The sequence below is a fragment of the Arvicola amphibius genome, chromosome 2, assembly GCF_903992535.2.
Source record: "Arvicola amphibius chromosome 2, mArvAmp1.2, whole genome shotgun sequence".
NCBI classification, from domain to species: Eukaryota; Metazoa; Chordata; class Mammalia; order Rodentia; family Cricetidae; genus Arvicola; species Arvicola amphibius.
Window position 1 is genome coordinate 66,998,801 of NC_052048.2, and position 22,096 is coordinate 67,020,896.

Below are 22,096 nucleotides of genomic sequence, written 5' to 3' on the forward strand. Positions count from 1 at the left end.
TCTGCAACCCCAAGGTTATTATATTACACAACCCAAAGGTCTCCTTTCTGCTTTACTCAGGAAGAGCTGATTACTGATGGGTGAAGGAAGATCACTGGACACTTTTATTTATTGTATGGCAAGTAGTGTGAATAGTTGTGCAAAGTAGTTGTCTATAAAACTGAATATCTTCTCATGTTTTTTAGACCTCATGGCATAATTATACATCCACAAAAAGCTGTTGAAATAATGCAAAGATTTCCTATATGAGCTCATCCAGCTTTCTGCCATATTTGTGCATTATGTGATTATAACGCAATGGTGCAGAGTGTCAGTGTTACTTAGATTGGTTTGTAAATACATCACAAGACACTGTAGCCTTATTCATTGCAAGGGTCCTAGTGGTCTCATCCTTTACAGCCAGACCCCTGCTTACCCACCCCACCTCGGTCACCACTGATTTCCAATAACCCAGAAATAATATCAACCTTGTATCATTTAGAACACTTTACACATTATGAACTCTAGCTAGTTATTTATATGCCCAAGTATCATTCTATTATTTCTGCCTTGAGTGTTTCCCTTCTTATCATCTATCTACTCTCTATTATTTTAGCATGAATTTGCACATTTTATACTTGTTAAATTATCTATAATTTTACATTTAAATATACCAACTTCAGTTTTTGATTGAAGATCTCTTGGAAAGAGAAACTCTAAATCTATCTTGTTTTTGTTGAAAAAATCTTTCCAAGTAAGTAGTGGAATTCTCTCTTTACTTTTCTACTCTGTAAGAGACACTGGTATTGTCAATGCTCCCTTAAGCAAAAGAACTAATAAAACGAATCTCTATATATTTATAGCAAGGGAATTTATTAAAATGACTAACAGTCTCTGGTCCAACTAATCTAACAATGGCTGCCCATGAGCAACAGAAAATCCAAGAATGTAGTAGTTGTTCAGGCCAATAGACTGGATATCTCCGCTGGTCTTCAGTATACACTGAAATCCTAAAGAACTAGGCTCTAATGCTAAAGAAGGAATGGATTTACTAGTAAGGTGTGGGGAAACAGGCAAAGAGCAAAAGCTTCCTTCTTCCATGTCCTTTACAGAGGTCTCCAGCAGAAGCTGCTGTATTCCAGATTAAAGCTGTATCATCCCACCTTAAATGTCTGGATTGGAAGTTGATCTTTCTATTCAAATTATTTAGTTAAAAAAAAAAAAACTCCCCCAGAGGTGTAAGCAGCCATTTGGGTCTCCTTCATCCCTGATGTAGTCAAGTTGACAACCAAGAATAGACACCACACTAATCTCATGAAATATTAAATTAAGTGCATGCAGGTGAACATATGCACATACACTTATGTACTCTGCAGCACTCTCTTAGGATTGTTTCTGGGTAGATAGTTTTTATGTGAATAATACCTCAGCCACAGTTTAGTTTTATCTTAACTATTGTAGCTTAAATGCAATAAGTTCTGAAGGTTCAATCTTCCTTCAGTTATGGTTGCTATTTCAATGACTTAATCAAATCTTCATGCAATATCAAATCTTAATATGACTTTTGAAAAATATAGAAGTCCCATTGAAATTGTAAATACAGTGGTCTAAATTTATTAATCAGTTTAGAATGAATTGGCATTGGCATAGAATGTCACTTTCATAACATCTAATAATCCTTTTATGAGCTTTTTAATGGCTTGTTTATTTATTATGTGTTGTGTAAGTGTGTGTTTAGAGTTTCCCCTGGAGGCCAGAAGAGAGCATTGTAGCCCTTAGAACTGGAATCACAGGCATTTGTGAGCAAACATGTGGGTGCCTAGAGCTGAACTAGTCCTTTGAAAAGCAACTAATGCTCTTCACTGCCGAGCTATTTATCCAGCGTTTTATTCCATATAGTATAACTTTTAAAATTCTAAGTTACTTATTCCAGTTTCTTATTTAGCAATGTATTTGTAGCTCAGGTTCCTGCAAAGCTTGCATAATTATTGTTAAGTGAGTTCCTGTCAAGTTATAAATTGCATGCTTTCATCAGGCCTCCACAGTCCTTTGCCAGGCCATACCATCTGCAAACCTTCTAATCTCTGAAGTAAGCATTGGGTGACCTTCTCCAAGCAGCAGCAGGCTTTGGAGTAAACTCACATCCTGAATTAGGGCTGCCTTCAATAGCTTTTAAATCTGAAAGGAATCTTCTCAATATGGCCCTGTTGAGCAACATAGCTCATCAGGGGGGCTGGATCTTATCACCAGAGGTGCTAACTCCTGGCTTCTTTTGTAATTGCCTCTTAACTAGGCAGTGTCTCCCTAGAGACCCTAGGATCAAACCTTTCATGGGGGCTTGACACTATTTCCTAACCTCAAACCTTGCCTCCTTCCATCTAAGTGCAACTTGAGATTCGTCATTTACTCAACAAAGTGGAGAGAGACACTCTATTGTGCTTTTAACTCCCTGGACTCCCTGTCACTTACCATATAACCTAAGCTAACCTTAGACTTCTAGCAATCTTTCTACTTTTGCTTTCCAAGCAATGGCCTTATAGGCTTGAGCAATCACACCAATCTCTCCATTTCCCGGTTTTAGGTTATTTGTCAGTGTGTGCTCCACTTTCTTCTATTGATTCTTGTGTTCTTGCAATATGGTTATCTTTACTGGCCTCCGGCCATCAAATTTGGAAATATTCCAGACTTCCATCTTTTTAAAAAAAATTGAATTTCCACATGTTATTACACATAGAAACTCTCATACAGTATTTCTTAACTACTTCCATTTGACTTGGTGTACTAAGAATAGATTGCAGAAAGGCCACCCATCATAGGGATTGATCATTTTGAACAACTATTGTAGTCTTTGTTTTACCTACATTTAAATGCTTATTTTTCTGCTGTGGGAGATCCTTCTGTCTATGTGTTGTATTGGTTAATGAATAAAGAACTGTAGAAGGAAGCTGCGAGGCTGGGTCCCGCCACCTGGCTAGCTTTACCCAAAATAATTACATGGAAACTGTATTCTTTTAAATACTGCCTGGCCCCTGGCCCATTATCTTTAGCTTCTTATTGGTTGATTCTCATATCTTGCTTTAACCCATATTTAGTAATGTATATAGCACCATGAGGGGTGGCTTACCAGGAGAGATCTTAACCTGCATCCATCTCAGAGAGGAGAAGCATGGTGACTGCCTATGGCGACTGCCTGAAGCGTCTCCCCACTCCTGCTACCCAGCATTCTGTTCTGTCTACTCCGCCTACCTAATTTTCCATTCTCTTAAAAGGGACAAGGCAGTTCTCTTTATTAATTAACCAATGAAAGTAACATAGACAGATAACTGGGGGATATGCTATAGATATGAATAATTTGCATTGGTGTGGATTTAAAGGTCAATTTGTTATATGTATATGTATTTCTGATCTTGATTAAGCTATTGTGATTGTGTAGTTCATTTTAAAACATAATGTATAATTAGGAAATATAGGTTGTTAATGGATAATCATCTATAATAGTCAAGCTTGTAGTCATGTTAGTCATTTTCTAGATGTGCATAGATATATTTCAGATAGGCATTCTTCATATCTTTCAAAAACTGCAGAATATGGCATTTAATGTTTTAATAACTTAGGGTTTTTCATGATAATGAGACACGTCTGCTCCTGGCAGCACCAATCTACTTCAAGAGAAAGATGGGCATCAAAGAGGCTACTTATGGAGTTTGTTAGCCATTTGGGCAAGAAACTGCTCTTGCCTGGACTGTTGCATAAACTGGACACAAGGAACCCACAGAAAGAGGACTGCTGAACTTGCCTAAAGGTGAGATGGTCTTTCGGGGTTCCTGATTCATGAAAGAGTCTGCGAGACATTCTTCAGGACACAGCAGAAAGTGACTGAACTGTCTTTGGAATTTCCTGCTTCATGGAAATGTCTGCTGAATACTTATGGGCCTGTAGGAACATAACAGTACAGAGGAACTTTGAGTGACTGTCCAGGCAGCGAGTTGTCTCTGTCATTTCTAGAGTTTGAAAGTTGCATATGACTTATTTACTTAGGTAATATTATATCCTTCTGGAGTCTTTGATGGAGTTGAAGAATAAATAGATAGTTATAGCTTTCCTTAGTTATGATAAAAGATAAAATAGATCTAAATATTGTAACTGTAATACTTGCTTGATAACTGTTTTGTTATATGTAATTTTGCTATGTTAAAGTTGAAGCCTTTCTTTTTTGTTTAAACAGAAAAAGGGGAAATGATGGAGGACAGTTATCTGTCTATGTTACTTTCATTGGTTAATTAATAAAGAAAACTGCCTTGGCCCTTTTAAGAGAACGGAAAATTAGGTAGGCGGAGTAGACAGAACAGAATGCTGGGTAGCAGGAGTGGGGAGACGCTTCAGGCAGTCGCCATAGGCAGTCGCCATGCTTCTCCTCTCTGAGATGGATGCAGGTTAAGATCTCTCCTGGTAAGCCACCCCTCGTGGTGCTATATATATTACTAAATATGGGTTAAAGCAAGATATGAGAATCAACCAATAAGAAGCTACAGATAACGGGCCAGGGGCCAGGCAGTATTTAAAAGAATACAGTTTCCATGTAATTATTTTGGGTGTCCCGCCGGGTGGTGGGACACAGCCCTGCAGCTTCCTTCTACAAAGAACTGCTCTGAGCCTATGTCAGGGAAGAACAGAAGTAGGTGGGTAAAGTTATGTTGTATGCTTGGAGAAAGAAGGCAGAGTTAGAGAGCAGTCATGGAGCTGCCACCAGAGTCAGACATGCTGAAACTTTTCTGTAAGCCACAGCCACATGGCCATATTCAGATTAATAGAAATAGGTTAAATTAATATATAAGAGTTAGCCAATAAGAAGCTAGATATAATGAGCCAAGTAGTGATATAATTAATGCAGTGTTTGTGCAATTATTTGGTGTCTAAGCTAGCTGGGTGGCTGAGAATGCACAAGCGGCTCCTTGCAACATTTTTCAAATTAATTTTCAATTTTTCTCTTTAGTTTTATTTTGTTCTGCAATTTTTAAAGACTTCTTAAATATATTTCCATGTTTGTATCTCTGTGTATGTGTGAACATGTATGTATAGCTTTGAAGAACAAAGGACTTAAAGCTAAAGTTATAGGAAGCTGTAATCTCTAACTTGGGGGCTGAGAACCATAATTGGGACTTTAGCAAGAGCATCAAGTATCCTTGCTACTGAACTATATTTCCTGCTCCTCCTAAGCATATTTGTTGCTGATAATATTTGCAAATTCAGATATTGTACTTTCTTGTTTCTTATTTAAGTAAATGGGTACTTCACTTAGTGTTAAGTTGGGAGCTTAGGCCCCAGCTCCTTGTATCTATCCTAGACCCCTGACCATGAGAGTTAGCACTCTGGACTCCAAATCACAGCAGTCCAGGTCCTCTTGGGAGTGGGGTCAGGACCACTCCCAAGAGTATTTAAGTGAACTCCCAAAAGAGGAACTTGTGGTCTCCTTTTCTTCCTCCCAGTGGCCCATTTGCGAGGCTTCCCGGTTTCCCTTCGGGGGCCACAGGAGAGTGCAAAACTCCCATTAAATATGGATATCTCTTTATTTGGCTTGTTTTGATTTGGCTTGATTGGGAATTTGTGTTGGCGGAGAGCTCTTGTTAGGAAATATTTCTCACAGTATTTTCCTTTCATCATGAAAATATTCACTACTGTTATTCTTTGTCTGATTTTATTATTAGCTATACCTACATAGTTGAATATATAATCTTGTCACTTTTTTTCTGTAGAGTCTACAATTGGCTTTTTAAACCAAAAGTTAATAGGGATTGTGTTTTTAGCTTCCAAATGTTTTGATTATTTTGTTTATTCATTATTAGTTTCTGAAATCATTTTGTGGAAGTTGTATACTGCTATATTTATAAGATAGCCTTTCTTAACTAACTTAAAAAACACTCCCAGACATTTAATGACAAGTTACATTCTTTGTTGAGCTTTTTAAAATGGTTCTTATGAATCTAAACTTCATTTTAAAATATTTTATTTCTATTCCCTGCAACCTCAGAGGAACTATAAAGTACAAGTAGACCAAGAGGTGCATGATCACCCATCCAGCTGGGCACCCCACTCTCTAGGCCCTCAATACAGCTGGGCCCCTCTCCCATCTGTTTCAGTTTCACTAGCCAGCCAGCCAGCAGGCAAGATTCCTGCAGGTAGGCTGCTCCAACACCCTCACCCCATGGACACTGTAAGTTATGAGTTCCACTCTGCTTCCAAACCCAACCATTCCCTGTGAATTCAGAAGAACTTTGAAGCACAGGCTGCCATTGCCCAGAATTAACCAAGAAAGCTGACCAAAAGAACTGGCCAAGAGTGACCTAGTGGTTCCCTGAGACACAGACAGCGACTGCACAGGGCAGAGCAAGTGCAGCTCCCTAAGACACAGACAGCACATGAAGGATTGGATCAAGAGGCAAAGACACTGCCAGCACCAATTGGAGGAAGAGATGGGTAGGTGCCAATGCAAGAATTTATTCAACAACCTAATAATCAACATGGTAACATCAGAACCCAGTAGTCATACAAGAGGAAGACTTGATCATCTTAATCCAGATGAAGCAGAACAAAACAATTTTAAATATAACTTTATGAGGATGATAGAGACCCTTAAAGAGGAAATGAAAATTTCTCTTAAAGAAATGGAGAAAAAGACAAACAAAAATTTGGACGAAATCAGTAAATCTCTTAAAGAAAACCAAGAAAAAATAATCAAACAAATGAAACAAACAGTTGAAAACTTGAAAAAGAAAACCAAGAAAAAATAATCAAACAAATGAAGCAAACAGTTGAAAACTGAAAAAGAAAACACAAACCAAGGGAATTCTGGAAATGAAAAATCTGGGTAAATGAACAAGAACTACAGGTGCAAGCATAACCAACAGAACACAAGAGATGGAAGAGAAAATCTTAGGTGTTGAAGATACTATAGAGAAAATAGATTCATTGATAAAAGAAAACATTAAATTCAACAACTTCTTAACAAAAAATATTCAGGAAATATGAGATACCATGAAAAGACCAAACCTAAGAATAATACAGATAAAAGAAAGAGAAGAAATCCAGCTCAAACACACAGAAAATATATTCAACAATATCGTAGAAGACAACTTTCCCAACCTAAAGAAGAATATCCCTATGAAGGTACAAGAATTTATAGAATACCAAATAGACTATATAAAAAAAGTTCCCTAGCAATATAATAATCAAAATGTAAAACTTACAGAATAAGAAAAAGAATATTAAGGGCTGCAAAAGAAAAAGGCCATGTAACAAATAAGGCCAGACCTATTAGAATTACACCTGGCTTCTCAGTGAAAACTCTGAAAGCCAGAACATCCTGGGAAGATGTACTGCAGACACTAAGAGTCACAGAAACAAGCCCAGACTACTGTACTCAGCAAAGTTTTCAAACACCACTGATGGAGAAATCAAAATATTCCATAACAAAACCAGATTTAAACAATACCTATCCACAAATTCAGCCCTAAAAAAGGTAGTAGACGAAAAATTTCAAGTCAATGAAGCTAACTGCATCCACCAAAACACAGGCAACAGATAATCCTACACCAACAAACCCCCAAAAGGGGAAACACTCAAACACTACCACCAAAAATAACAGGAATTAACATGCACTGGTCATTAATATCTTATTATCAATGGATTTAATTCACCTATATAAAGACACAGTCTAACAGAATGGATACAAAAGCAGAATCCATCCTTCTGCTGTATACAAGAAACATACCTCAACCTCAAAGACAGACATTACCTCAGAGTAAAGGGTTTGGAAAAGATTTTTCCAATCAAATGGGTCTAAAAACAAGTGGGTGTAGATATCCTAATATCTAACAAAATAGACTTCAAACTAAAATCAATCAGAAAAGATGAAGAAGGATGCTTCATACTCATTACAGGAAAAATTCATCAAGATGACGTCTCAACTCTGAACATCTAAGCCCCAAGTACAAGAGCAACCACATATGTAAAAGAAACACTAAAGCTGGAATCACACATCAATCTCACACACTAATAGTAGAAGATTTAAATACTCCACTCTCCCCAATAGACAGGTCAACCAGACAAAATTTAACAGAGAAATAAGAGAACTAATGGATGTCACGACTCAAATGGATTTAACAGACATCTCTAGAATATTTCACCCAAACACAGAATACACCTTCTCAGCACCTCATGAAACCTCTAAAATTGACCACATACTCAGTAACAAAGCAAACCTCAAGAGATACAAAAAAAATTGGAATAACCTCCTGTATATTGTAGGATCAGCATGACTTAAAGTTAGAATTCAACAGCAACACTAATTGCAGAAAGTATACAAACTCATGGAAATTGAACAGTGCTCAGTTGAATCACTCCTGCATCAAAGAAGAAATAAAGAAATTGAAAGACTTCCTAGAATTCAATGAAAATGAAGGCCCAACATACCCAAACCTTCGAGACACCATGAAAGCAGTGCTAACAGGATTGTTCATAGCACTAAGTGCCTACATAAAGTGGAGAAATCTCACAATCAACAAAACACCACAACAGAAAGCCTTGGAACAAAAAGAAACAGACTCACCCAGGAGGAGTAGACAACAGGAAATAATTAAGCTGAGAACTGTAATCAATAAAATAGAAACAAAGAAAACAATAGAAAGAATCAGTGAGACAGAGTTGGTTCTTTGAGAAAATCAACAAGATAGACAAATCCTTATCTAAACTAATCAAAAGGCAGACAGAGAGAGCATCAAAATTAAAAAAATCAGAAATAAAAAGGGGTACCTAACAACAGAAACCGAGGAAATCCAGAGAATCATTAGGTAATACTACAAAAACCTGTACTCCACACAATTGGAAAACATTAAAAAATGGACAATTTTTCTGGAAAGGTATCACATACCAAAATTAAATCAAGACCAGTTAGACAATTTAAATAAACCTATAACCTGCAAAGAAAGAGAAGGGTCATTAATACTCCCCCCCCCCCAAAAAAAAAAACAAGCCCAGAACCGGACAGCTTCAGTGCAGAATTCTACAAGATCTTCAAGGAAGAGCTAATACCTATAACCCTCAAAGTGTCCCACATAACAGAAACAGAAGGAATATTGGCAAACTCTTTTTATGTGGCTACAATTACCCTGACTCCAAAACCATACAAAGATTCAACCAAGAAAGAGAATTACAGACCAATCCCCCCCATAAACACTGATGCAAAAATACTCAATAAAAAATACTCAATAAATTACTGGCAAACCAAATCCAAGAACATATAAAAAAAAATCATCCACCATGATCAAGTTGGCTTCACCCAACAATGCAGGTATAGTTCAACATATAAAAATCTATCAATGTAATTCACTATATAAACAAACTGAAAAAAACATATGATCATCTCATTAGATGCTGAAAAAGCATTTGACAAAATCCCACCCCTTCATGAAAAATGTTTTGGAGAGATCAGGGATGCAAGGAATGTATCCAAACATAATAAAATCAAATACACCAAGCCGACAGCCAACATAAAATTAAATGGAAAGTAATTCAAAGTAATTTCACAGGAACAAGATTAGACTGTCCACTCTCTCTATATCTACTCAACACAGTTCTTTTTTTTTCATGGTTTATTTTTTTATATTTAAAAATTTCCATCTCCTTCCCTCCTCCTCCCCCTTCCCTCCCCTCCCTTCCACCCATACCTCCCCTCCCTCCCTCTCCAGGCCAAGGAGCCATCAGGGTTCCCTACTCTATGTTAAGACCAAGGTCCTCCCAACTCCCCCCAGGTCCAGGAAGGGGACTGAGCTCCCAAGGTCCTGATGAGGAGCAGAAGGAGAGAGAACATGAGAAAGAAAGTCAGGAACGTGAGGGGTGTGTTCACTCATGGAGACAGTGGGACAGAACTAATGGGAGATCACCAACTCCAGTTGGAATGGGACTGATGGATCATGTGACCAAACCCGTCTCTCTGAATGTGGCCAACAGTGGGGGCTGACTGAGAAGCAAAGGACAATGGCGCTGGGCTCTGATTCTTCTGCATGGACGGGCTCTGTGGGAGCCTTCTCAACACAGTTCTTGAAGCTATAGCTTGAGCAATAAGACAGCAAAAAGAGATCAATGGGTTACAAATTGGAAAGGAAGAAGTCAAACTTTCGCTGTTTGCAGATGATACTATAGCATACATAAGTGACTCCAAAAACTGTACCAGGGAACTCTGACAGCTGATAAATACCTTCAGTAATATGGTGGGATACAAGATCACCTCAAAAAAATCAATAGCTCTCCTATATACAAATGATAAAGAAACTGAGAAAGAAATCAGAGAAATGTCACCATTCTCAAAAGACATAGATAATATAAAATATCTTGGGGCAACATTAACCAAAAATGTAAAAAACCTGTTTGACAAGAGCTTTATGTCTTTGAAAAAAGAAATTGAAAAAAGCACTGGAAAATAGAAAGGTCTGTCATGGCCTTGGATTGGTAGGATCAACATAATAAAAATGCCAATCCCAGCCGGGCGGTGGTGGTGCACGCCTTTAATCCCAGCACTCGGGAGGCAGAGGCAGGCGGATCTCTGTGAGTTCGAGACCAGCCTGGTCTACAAGAGCTAGTTCCAGGACAGGCTCCAAAGCCACAGAGAAACCCTGTCTCGAAAAAAAACCAAAAAAAAAAAAAAATGCCAATCCCACCATAAGCAATCTACAGATTCAATGCAATCCCCATCAAAATTATAACACAATTCTTCACAGACCTCGAAAGAACAATGGTTCACTTCAAGCAAATACACACACACACACACACACACACACACACACACAAAACAAAAAAAAACAAAACAAAACAAAACAAAAAAAAAAACAGGATAGCCCAAACAATCCCATACAGTAAAAGAACTTCTGGAGATATCACCATCTCTGACATCAAGCACTATTAGAGCTATAGTAATGAACACAGCTTAGTATTGGCATAAAAACAGACCGGCTAATGAATAAAATTAATTGAAGTCTCAGATACTAATCCACACACTTATATACACCTGATTTTTGACAAAAGAGCTAAAATTATACAATGGAAAAAAGAAAGCATTTTCAACAAATGGTGCTTGCATAACTAGATGTCAACATGTAGAAGTATCCCCATGCACAAAACTCAAGTCCAAATGGATTAAAGACTTCAACAGAAATATGATTACACTGAAACTGATAGAAAAAATAGCCTTCAACGCTTGGGCACAGGAGACTACTTCCTATATATAACACCAGTACGACAGACACTGAGAGCAACAATAAATAAATGGGACCTCTTTAAAGTGAGAAGTTTCTATAAAGCAAAGGAAATGTCAATAAGGCAAAATGTAGCATTAGAAATGGGAAAAGATTGTCATCAACCCCACATCAGACAGAGGACTGATTTCCAAAATATATAAAGAATTCAAGAAATTTGACATCAAAATACTAAATACTCCTATTTAAAAATGGGGTGCAGATCTAATCAGAAAATTCTCAACAAAAGAATCTCAAATGGCCAAAAGACACTAAGGAAATATTCTCCATCCTTAGTCATCATGGAAATATAAATCAAAACAACTCTGAAATACCATCTTACACCAGTCAGAATGGCTAAGATCAAAAATACCAATGATAGCTTATGCTTTAGAGGATGCTGAGTAAGGGGAACACTCCTCCATTGCTGGTGGGAATGCAAACTTGTACAACAACTTTGGAAATCAGTATGATGGTTTTTCAGAAAATTGAGAATCAACCTACCTCAAGATCCAGCAATGTCACTCTTGGGCATATACCCAAAGGATGAGCAATTTGTTCCACTATGTTCATAACAACATTACTTATAATAATCAGAAACTGGAAAGAACCTAGATGCCCTTCAACTGAAGAATAGATAAAGAAAATTTGATACATTGACACAGTGGAGTACTACTCAGTGGTAAAAAAAAAAAATGACTTCTTAAAAGTTTCAGGCAAATGGATGGCACTAGAAAAACTTATCCTGAGAAAGGTAACCCAGACCCAGAAAGACAAGCATGGTATGTACTCACTCATAAGTGGATACTAACTATAAAACAAAGGACATGAATGTGTACTCTACCACCCCAGAGGAGCTAAGTAACAAGGAGAACCCTAAGAGAAACATATATAGATCCCCCTGGGAAAGAGAAATAGACAAGATATCCTGAGGAAATTGGGAGGGAGAGGGGAAGGAGGATAAAAGGGGAGGAGAATGTGAGAAGGAAATGGAGGAGGAGAACTTGAGGGAATGGGATGGTTGAGACTGGGAAAAGAAAGAGAGGGAGAGCAAGGACAAAGATATCTTTGCTGAGGGAGCCATTATGAGGCTAGCAAGAAACCTGACAATAGAGAAATTTCCATGAATCCTCAAGGATGACCCCACCTCAAACCCTAAACAATAGTGGAGGGAGTGCCTGAATTGGCCTCGCCATGTAATCAGTTTGATGTCTGTCTTCTTTGTCTTTCTTTCTTTCTTTCTTTCTTTCTTTCTTTCTTTCTTTCTTTCTTTCTTTCTTTCTTTCCCTTCCTTCCTTCCTTCCTTCCTTCCTTCCTTCCTTCCTTCCTTTCTTCCTTCCTTCCTTCTTTCTTTCTTTCTTTTTTTTGGGTGCACTTTTTTTCTCATTTTTTTTATTAAAAATTTCCATCTCCTCCCCTCCTCCTCCCCCTTCCCTCCCCTCCCTTCCACCCATACTCCCACTCCGCCCCTCTCCATGCCAAAGAGCCATCAGGGTTCCCTTCACTATGTTAAGTCCAAGGTCCTCCCAGCTCCCCCAAAGTCCAGGAAGGTGAGCAACCAAACTGTCAAGGCTCACAGTGAGCCCGTCCATGCTGTATAGTTCATGCTCATCGCCGGTGTCCTTGGTTTCTCAGTCCTCCTCCACCGTCAGCCACATTCAGAGAGTCTGGTTTGGTCCCCTGTTCCATCAGTCCCATTCCAACTGGACTTGGTGGTCTCCTGTTAGATCTGTCCCACCGTCTCAATGGGTAAATGCACTCCTCACGGTCCTGACTTCCTTGCTCATGATCTCCCTCCTCTTGCTCCTCATCAGGACTTTGGGAGCTCAATCTGGAGCTTCTATGTGGGGCTCTGTCATTTTCTCCATCCTGTGAAGTGGAGGATGGGAAGATCTTGGGGGAATAGGATGGTTGGGATATAGAAAGGGTGGATATGGGAACAAGGAATTATGTATCTTAATTAAGGGAGCCATTCTAGGGTTGGCAGAGACTTGACTCTAGAGGGGTTCCCAGGTGTCCAGGAAGACGCCCCCAGCTAGTTCCTTGGGCAGTTGAGGAGAGGGTGCCAGAAATGTCCAGATCCTATTGCCATACTCATGAATATCTTGCATATCACCAGATTCATTCATTCATTCTTTCTTTCTTCCTTCCTTCCTTCCTTCCTTCCTTCCTTCCTTCCTTCCTTTCTTTCTTAAAAATTTCCACCTCCTCCCCTCCTCCCATTTCCCTCCCACTCTCACTTTTCCCCTCCCTCTCCCTCTCCAGTCCTAAGAGAAGTCAGGGTACCCTGCCTTGTGGGAAGTCCAAGGCCCTCCCTACTCCATCCAGGTCTAAGAAGGTGTGCATCCAAATAGACTTGGCTCCCAAAAATCCAGTACATGCAGTAGAATCAAAGCTCAGTGCCATTATCATTGGCTTGTCAGTCAGCCCCCATTGTTAGCTACATTCAGAGAGTTGGGTTTGATCACATGCTCATTCTGTCCCAGTCCAGCTGGCCTTGGTGAGCTCCATTAGATCAGTCCCACAGTCTCAGTGGGTGGACACACCCCTCGTGGTCCTGACTTCTTTGCTCATCTTCTCCCTCCTTCTGCACTTCATCTGGACCTTGGAAGTTCAGTCCAGTGCTCCAATGTAGATTTCTGTCTCTGTCTCCATCCATCACCAGATGAAGGTTCTATGGTGATATTCAAGATATTCATCAGGTTGGCTATGGGACAAGACCAGTTCAGGCACCCAAGGACCTCGCTGTCTCTCTTAAATGTTACCATAGACCCTTAATCCAGCAACTGATGAAAGCAAATGAAGAGATAGATATACAGAGGAGCACTGGGTTGAGCTCCCAAAGTCCAAAGAGTGGGAGGAGTGAGAATATGAGCAAAGAAGTCAAGTCCATGATGGGGATACCCACTAAATTGAGCTAATGGGAGCCCACAAACTCCAGCCTGACAGAGAAGGAACTAGCAAAGGACTAAACTAGGCCCTCTGAATGTGGTGATAGTTGTACGGCTAGGGTAGACTGTAGGGCCATGCACATTGAGACTAGGATTCGTCCCTACTTTTTGGAACCCATTCTCTTTGGAGGGATACCTTGCTCAGCCTAGATATGTAGATGGAATGACGGAGGTCCACTTCCTGAAACCCGGCTAGCTTTACCCAAAATAATTACACGGAAACTATATTCATTTAAACACTGCCTGGCCCATTAGTTTTAGCCTCTTATTGGCTAATTCTCATATCTTGCTTAACTCATTTCTATTAATGTGTATAGTACCATGAGGGGTGGCATACCAGGAGAGATCTTAAGCTGCGTCTGTCTCTGAGAGGAGAGGCATGGCGTCTGTCTGAGGTGTCTGCCTTACTCCCTTCTACCCAGCATCCTGTTCTGTTTACTCTGCCTACCTAATTTTCTGTGCTATCAAAGGGCCAAGACAGTTTCTTTATTAACCAATGAAAGTAGACAGATGACCCTCCTCCATCATAGATATAGTGGGGAGGACCTTGGTCCTGCCTCAAAGCAATGTGCTTGTCTTTGTTGACTCCCCATGAAAATCCAAACCCTCTCTGAGGGGTGGATCGGGATAGGAGGGGAAGCTGGAGGTAAAGGAGTGGGAACTGGGATATGTATGTAAAATGAGAAAAGATAGTTTTTAAAAAAATAAACAATAAATTTAAATAATAAAAATTAAAATATTTTATGTTTAATTTATGTGTATGTGTGTTTCAGCATGAAAGTGCAGATGTTCACAGATTCCAAAAGAGGCCAGGAGTTGAAATTATTTGTGAGTCTCTAGATATCATGTGTGTTAGGAACAGTACTCAGGTTTTCTGCAGAAACAATATATGCTCTGAACTGCTGATCCATATCTCCAATCCCCATGTGTGTGAGTGTGTATATAAGTTGTGTGTGTCTACAGTGTGTGTGTGTGTGTGTGTGTGTGTGTGTGTGTGTGTGTGTGTGTGCGTGTTTGATTTCCAAGTCTAATAGTTCTAAGTCAAAGCTTTTCTGAGAAATTTAGTTTGGCAATATCATCTCAGATAAGTATTTAGGTTTAAACATATCTACTCTATAGTGAAATTTTAATAATATGAAGACACTGTGCCCTATCTACAATAGTGGCAGTTTCAAGTATATTCTGATAGAAGCATTGTTCTATCTTAATCAAATTTCATGAGGACCTGAACCTTCTACACAGAATTTGATAAATCTGCTGATCTGAGAAATTTCTGCACAGATTAGCATATGGTTCCATATTCTTCAAAACTTATTTCTTTACCACCACTATCAATATGTTTCTAAGGCCAGGAGATAAAAGTCAAAATCACTTAATGATTCCTCTGGTAACTCCACATTTTAATTTGCAAACAAGTCAGCAGAGTGGGCAGTGGGATTAGTCTTGGAAATCACTCTTGCTTGGGGCAGGGAGTTACAATTTATGAAGACATATCAGTGTCTTGGAAACACATAAATATATCTGTCTAAATTTAAATTATGTTATTTCTTACACAATTCCCACTTTATCTAATTACTTTTTCCAGAAGAATACAAAAATCATTTTATTTTATGGTTGCTCAGAAATGTAAGCATAATATTTAGAAAGCAAGACTAAAGGTAATTTATAGAAATATTCTATCTATAAATTATAGAACATTTTCTTATAGTTAAAATATTAAATCCCACTGGTGGCTGTAGGAATCTGAAAAAATAAAAAATAAACATGAATGTAGTTTTATTAATGTTTATAAACTTCCAAATAATGTAGAAAATGGCATTATATGTATTTATATCATGGTAAAGTTTCTAGTCAAATTTTAATAATTGACAAATCTTATTTAATCAGGTACTTATGTGAGGTTTGCATTAGAGTGAAAACCTGATCACAAGAAAATCAAACCCTTTTGAATTTTACATTTTTAAAATTTATTTTCTACTTTTAAAAAAATTGTATACACATATGAAATATATCTTGGTGATACTTGTGTCCACTCCCTTCATCCAGCTCCCTTAACTCATTTCTCTTCCAGTCCATGTCTTCTCTTTAGACTTTTAATGTGTTGGTTCCATTGACCTTTATGGTCCTATTAGAAAAATAAATGTATACAACACTATTTGCCAATTATGAGGCTATATAGATATAAATTAAGTTTCACTAACATGTGTCTTTATTATTACATTCAGCTACAGCCTCCAGTTATTAATAACAACCAAAAAACCAAACAATCAACAACAATAAAATAATCTTCAGACTTTAGAATATCCCATGGTCATATTGTAACTACTCATATTAAAAAAAAATTAAAAATACTGTTTTTCATCACAGACATAGACTTTTTCTGTAATCTTGCACTTAACATTGACTTTCTATCCATTAGGCCACATGTTATTACTTTAGTACTTGTGTTCTTATTTACTATATATTTTGTTAAGACACAGAATAGGTGCTGGAAATATTCTTTAATGGACAAAAGCATCTGTTGCAAAGTCAAACAACCCAACTTCAACCCACAAAGAAGCATGTACTTTCATAAATTGTTTTCTGATCTCCATAGGGGGCTATGATATGTGTACACAAATATACACACAAAACATCAAAATAGAATAGTAGAGATATGAGATGAGTTCATCATGCTGATTTTGATTGTTCTATCCATTGATAATTTTTATAAGTTGAAGTTATTGACTTTGTCTACCACTAAGTCAACATTTTATTGTGCAGATAAAAGTTGTTCATTTTGAAAACTGTATAGTAATAAATTATTTCACTAATATTTTTATTTTATTATTTAGGTTTTAAGGTAGCACATAAAGTCATGAGTTTCATCATGGCATTTTTATAACTATGTGCCAGTATGCTCTTTTCTAATCTAACCCCTCCCTAACTGTCCTCTACTGTATCTGTTGTTCCCTTTTTTTTTCAAGGAAGCTGTCTCTTCTGATTTTGTTTCACATTTATAAAATTCTCTTTTCTCCCTCCTGGAAGGTCCCTTATGTTACTCTCATGATACTTGTTTCAGTTTCAGCAATAAAATAGTTTCACATAGACACATAAACACACACATACTTACTACTCAGATACACATATAGAGATCTATGCACATGCATACACACAGAGAGAGGGGGAGAGAAAGAGGGAGAGAGAGTTTTAAGTCTAGGCTCTAAATACAAGCGGAACTTTCCTCATTGCTCTCATTTCATTTTTCTTTACACCCATGTAAATGCACAAAGATTCCATTGTGTATAAAATCATGTTTTCTTTTTCAACATAGACCTTGGCCAGTTTTTGAAAATTTCTAGAGATCTGGACATTATGTGTTCATACCTTTAAGATGTCCTTAGGTGATTCAATGAAAATGAATAACCCCAAACATTATATTCTAGTTAGCTTGTTAGTAAAGTCATTCCCTTTTCCTTCACTATAAGTCAAAGTATAATCTACATGTACATTTTATTTCCAAGAATTTGTTATTTTCTTTTCTAGTGGTAATGGCTCAATTCTTTGATTTATTTCATTTATTGTAATTTACTATGCTTTACGTTTGATTTTCTTTACCATGGGCTGTTTTCTCTTGTCCCATGGAGGCCTGGAATGTGAGCTTGATTAAAGTTCAGAAAATTGAAATTTACTGCTAGTTCCTTCAAGGTTATTATGCTTCTACCCTAAACAAAGTTTCACCTAGAAGTAGAACAAAGAGTTCTGCTCTCCCAAGGTTATTGTCAACAGGGTGGCTAATAGCCAGAACTAGTATTCCAGGAATAAAGAAGTAGATTGTTCCTACCTCAAACAAGAGTCTAAGGATTCAATTAAGTTCCAGTTCCCTTTATGGAGATATGTTGGGATTCCACCCAGGGAAGTGGTTTGCCTACAGAATGTTGGGTCTAGAGTGTGAGCGTGACTTGTTTTGTTCTAGCAACAGAATATTTTTACTATAAATATAGCCCATGACCTTCAATTGGTATGTTCATTTCCTGTGTCATGTTAATGCAGTCTTTATGTTTCTCCTACCTTTGGGGGTAAGGAGTATTTTAAGAAGTTGAAATTAAATGCTGGCGAATTTTCAGCACTTGCTGGAATCCCTCCCAATACTATCCTATTTGTTTCTCTGTTTTATTATTTTCATTTGTGTATTCATATTCTTTTCTATATTTCTAAATCTCCATGCCTCTACCCAGGCAAGAGAGGAATTTTTGTCATGACTGGTCCCTGATGTCTATATTGAAATCCAAGGTCAACCAATTGAGTTGGGGATGATTGGAAAAGGGTGAGGAATCTTTGCAGTCTTCATTTACCTTATGAAGCAGCCATGCTCAGTGCTGGGGAAGTGCCTCTAGTTACAAGGAATGTAACAGTTTAGATAAAATGGTGCAGTTCCCTGAGGGGTGGCAGCGGGATGTGAGGGACTACAGGCAGGGGAAGGCCCAGGTGGGAGAAGGCCAGTCCCATGAGGAGCTATGGCAAGTGACCGGAGGCCACCATGTGGCAGCCCTCAGTGGGTGGGAGACCAATAGACACATGATGCAGAGAGAAAGTTTGTTTATTTAGTGGGTTATGGAAGGAAAGGGAGAGAGAGAGAGAGAGAGAGAGAGAGAGAGAGAGAGAGAGAGAGAGAGAGAGAGAGAGAGAGGGGAGAGAGGGGGAGAGAAGGGAGAGAGAGGAGAGAGAGAGGAGAGAGAAAAGGAACGAGAGAGGAGAGAGGGAGAGAGAGGAGAGGGAGAGAGAGAGAGAGAGAAAGAGAGAGAGAGACAGAGAGAGAGAGAGAACAGTTAGCTCTTTGGGAGACAGAGAGAGAGTGCAGGCTGTAGGAGCTGTCAAACTGCATCAGAGATCTTTGAGAAGGATAAAATTTTACTTGACTGATTGATTAAAAATGATTAAAAATGAGAACTTACTTGGTTGGCACCTAGAGTCATTCCTTAGAGTTGATTGGTTACATAGAGCCACTCCTCTGGTCCTCCATGATCGTTGAGTGGCATATTTGTCATTTGCTGTTTAACACAGGGCCTGCCAGATTCCAGAAGATCCTGTGGGCTAAGAAATCTGTAGGAAGACAAGCCTACCTTGACCTGAGCAGCTAGGCTGTCCAATCCAGTGATTCTGTCCACTACCTAGAGATCTTCAGTTTAGATGAAAGGCAGTTTTTCCCAGTGGTCAGTGCTTGCAGTTGATTGAAGCAAATTGCGGATGGACATTGTTCTGTTCCCATTTGTCTTCTGTCTTCTTTGGAGAAAATAGAGTACTGCTAGGAGACAACCTGTCTCTGTTATGAAAAGTCTTTTAATAATTAAGCATTTAAATGCATATTCTCCAGATCTCTAAGCAGTTGAGAGCTGTTATCAGGTATAACTACAGTATAGAATATTCCTGGAGACCTGAGCTCACACTTGACTATAATGGTTTTCAACTTCACAGTGATATTTGTACTGTGAAAGACAAAGAAGGAAAGAAACTGCTTGCAATAGCAGCTTAATAGATTTTAATGCAGGGTTGGATTACTTAACAGCATTTTTTATAAGAGGACTTAAAAGTACATAGCAATTTAAAACATTAGACTTGTGACTTCACCATTTTAAGAGGAACATGTGGCATAAAGCAATAATTACAAAAGTTCTCAATCCTACTGAGCCCTTTGTTGATACTTGCATTTCCTTTTAGACTAAGAAAACAACAGGATCTGAAATATTTTAGATTGGCATGAATAGTATCTTTGTATAGTGATGAATGTGTATAGTGATGAAATTTTAAGATTATAAAATTCTGCTCGGATTAGCACAGCTGATTTAAGATATGTGTCTCACTAGTTAGGTCTTTGTTATCAAGCTACTAGAAAATGTAGATGAGTAAAACACATGATTGATAAAAAAGGTATGTTTGATAATCCAAATTTATAAATTACTAAGATCCATTAACTTTCACAATATTATTTGTCCAGTTTCTTTGTATGTTGCTCATTTGTTGTAACTACTTAGAAAAAATAAGCTGTGCAAAACCCCTGCAATATGCCATAATGGTGCACTACAAAAGGATCAGTAACGTTGTCAGTCTCTCTATGGACTGTATCTATGATTAAAAAGTTTTATTTTAATGCTAAAGGACCTTCATTTAAAAATATTTTAAATCTAAACCTAACAGGGATCAAAAATGGAATCTAAAGTCCTCATCTTATAAAAGTTACTAACTTACTTTAAACTTTCAAAACTAGAAGAATAATTATAATCTGTCACTCTACAAATTATCAAAATCTTTAATGTGTTCAGAACTATACTTGTCAACATGCTAAGTACTAACACAATTAATTATGTGAAAAAGATTTATTTAGCCTTCTGTGTATGTTTCAAAGTTAAGCCTAAAGGAAGTAACTAAATCAGGTATACTTAATAGATAAATAGTCCCCAAACTCTTCAGAGATATGCTGAATATAACATTTAAAAAGTTTAATAGAAAAGCTTTTCATGATAGAAATTCTAGCTCATGGCACCCTGAGATACTAAAATAAGTAACTAAAAGATGATAAAGCACAGAAGAACTTTACCTGGTGCTTGCTTTAAATGTGGCAAAGCCAGCCACTGGGTAAAAACTGCCCTTGCTGTGATGTAGGTGTGTCTTCTATCTATCTGATGATTTCATTGGTTAATTAATAAAGAAACTGCTTGGCCTCATAGGTTAGAACATAGGAGGGTGGAGTAGACAGAACAGGAAGAAAGAAGTGAGGTAGATGGCTCAGGCAGATGCCTCAGGCAATCGCTATGCCTCACCTCTCTGGGGAAGATGCCATGCCTCTCCCTCTCTGAGACAGTCGCCATGAAGCCAGCCACCAAGCTGGACACGATGAAGCTGCAGCCTAAGATGGACTTATGCTAGAATCTTCCCGGTAAGGCACCACTTCGTGGTGCTACACAGATTATCAGATATGGGTTAATCAAGATGTGAGTAAGAGGCTGAAACGAATGGGCCAGTCAGGGTTTAAATGAATATAGTTTTTGTGTTGTTATTTCGGGGCATAAGCTAGTCAGGCGACTGAGAGCTGGGCGGCAGGAACACAGCCCACAGCTCAACACTACATTGGTGTTTTCTGCTGCCAAGACCCTGTGCAGACCCTGACCAAACAGGATACTGGGGAGTTGGTTGCCCCACTTTGCCTAGACAAATTAGAACAGACTCCCCTAAACCCAAAGTTCTTATTTCAGGGAAAAGTTTGTCAGATCTTCTGGGTGTGGCAGCTGACCTCTGCCCCCAACAGCCACAGAGAAACATAGGGTGGTTGTCCAGGTGTCCAGTAAGTCTCACTTTTAATAGATTTGGAATCTGTTTGGTCTTAACTCTCATGAAATTTATCCTTCTCAGGTCTCTGATGGCATTGACAATTAACCTAGTGATAGCTTTGTCAGTTTAACAGACGCAACCAAAGTTTCAGGTGCTTTCATTGTGTTTCTTCACGGTGTGTTGGTCCCTATTGGACCTGTGGCTGTGTCTCTTCTTCAGATCCAACTTCTCTTCACATTTAAAAATCATGCACAGGCCTCACTTTCTTAGAGCTACTGCTAGGTCTAGACATAGTTTACCTTGCTCCAGACCCCCAAAAAATAAAGAAAAAGAGAAAAACTCACAAAATAGGTTTCAAGTATTTTTTTTTGCTATTTCCTTTATTTAAATTAACTTGTTTTGCAATGACTTCTGCCAGTAACCAACCACGTGACCCATGTCTCATGGTAAATAATTGGGGAAAGAAGTGATTTAAGGTGTATAGAAATAAATAAAAAAGCTTCTTTCCCTCACTATGCTATTACTATAGTAAGACTTAAGTTCAAAATTTTACCATTGATCAATGGAGTTCTGATA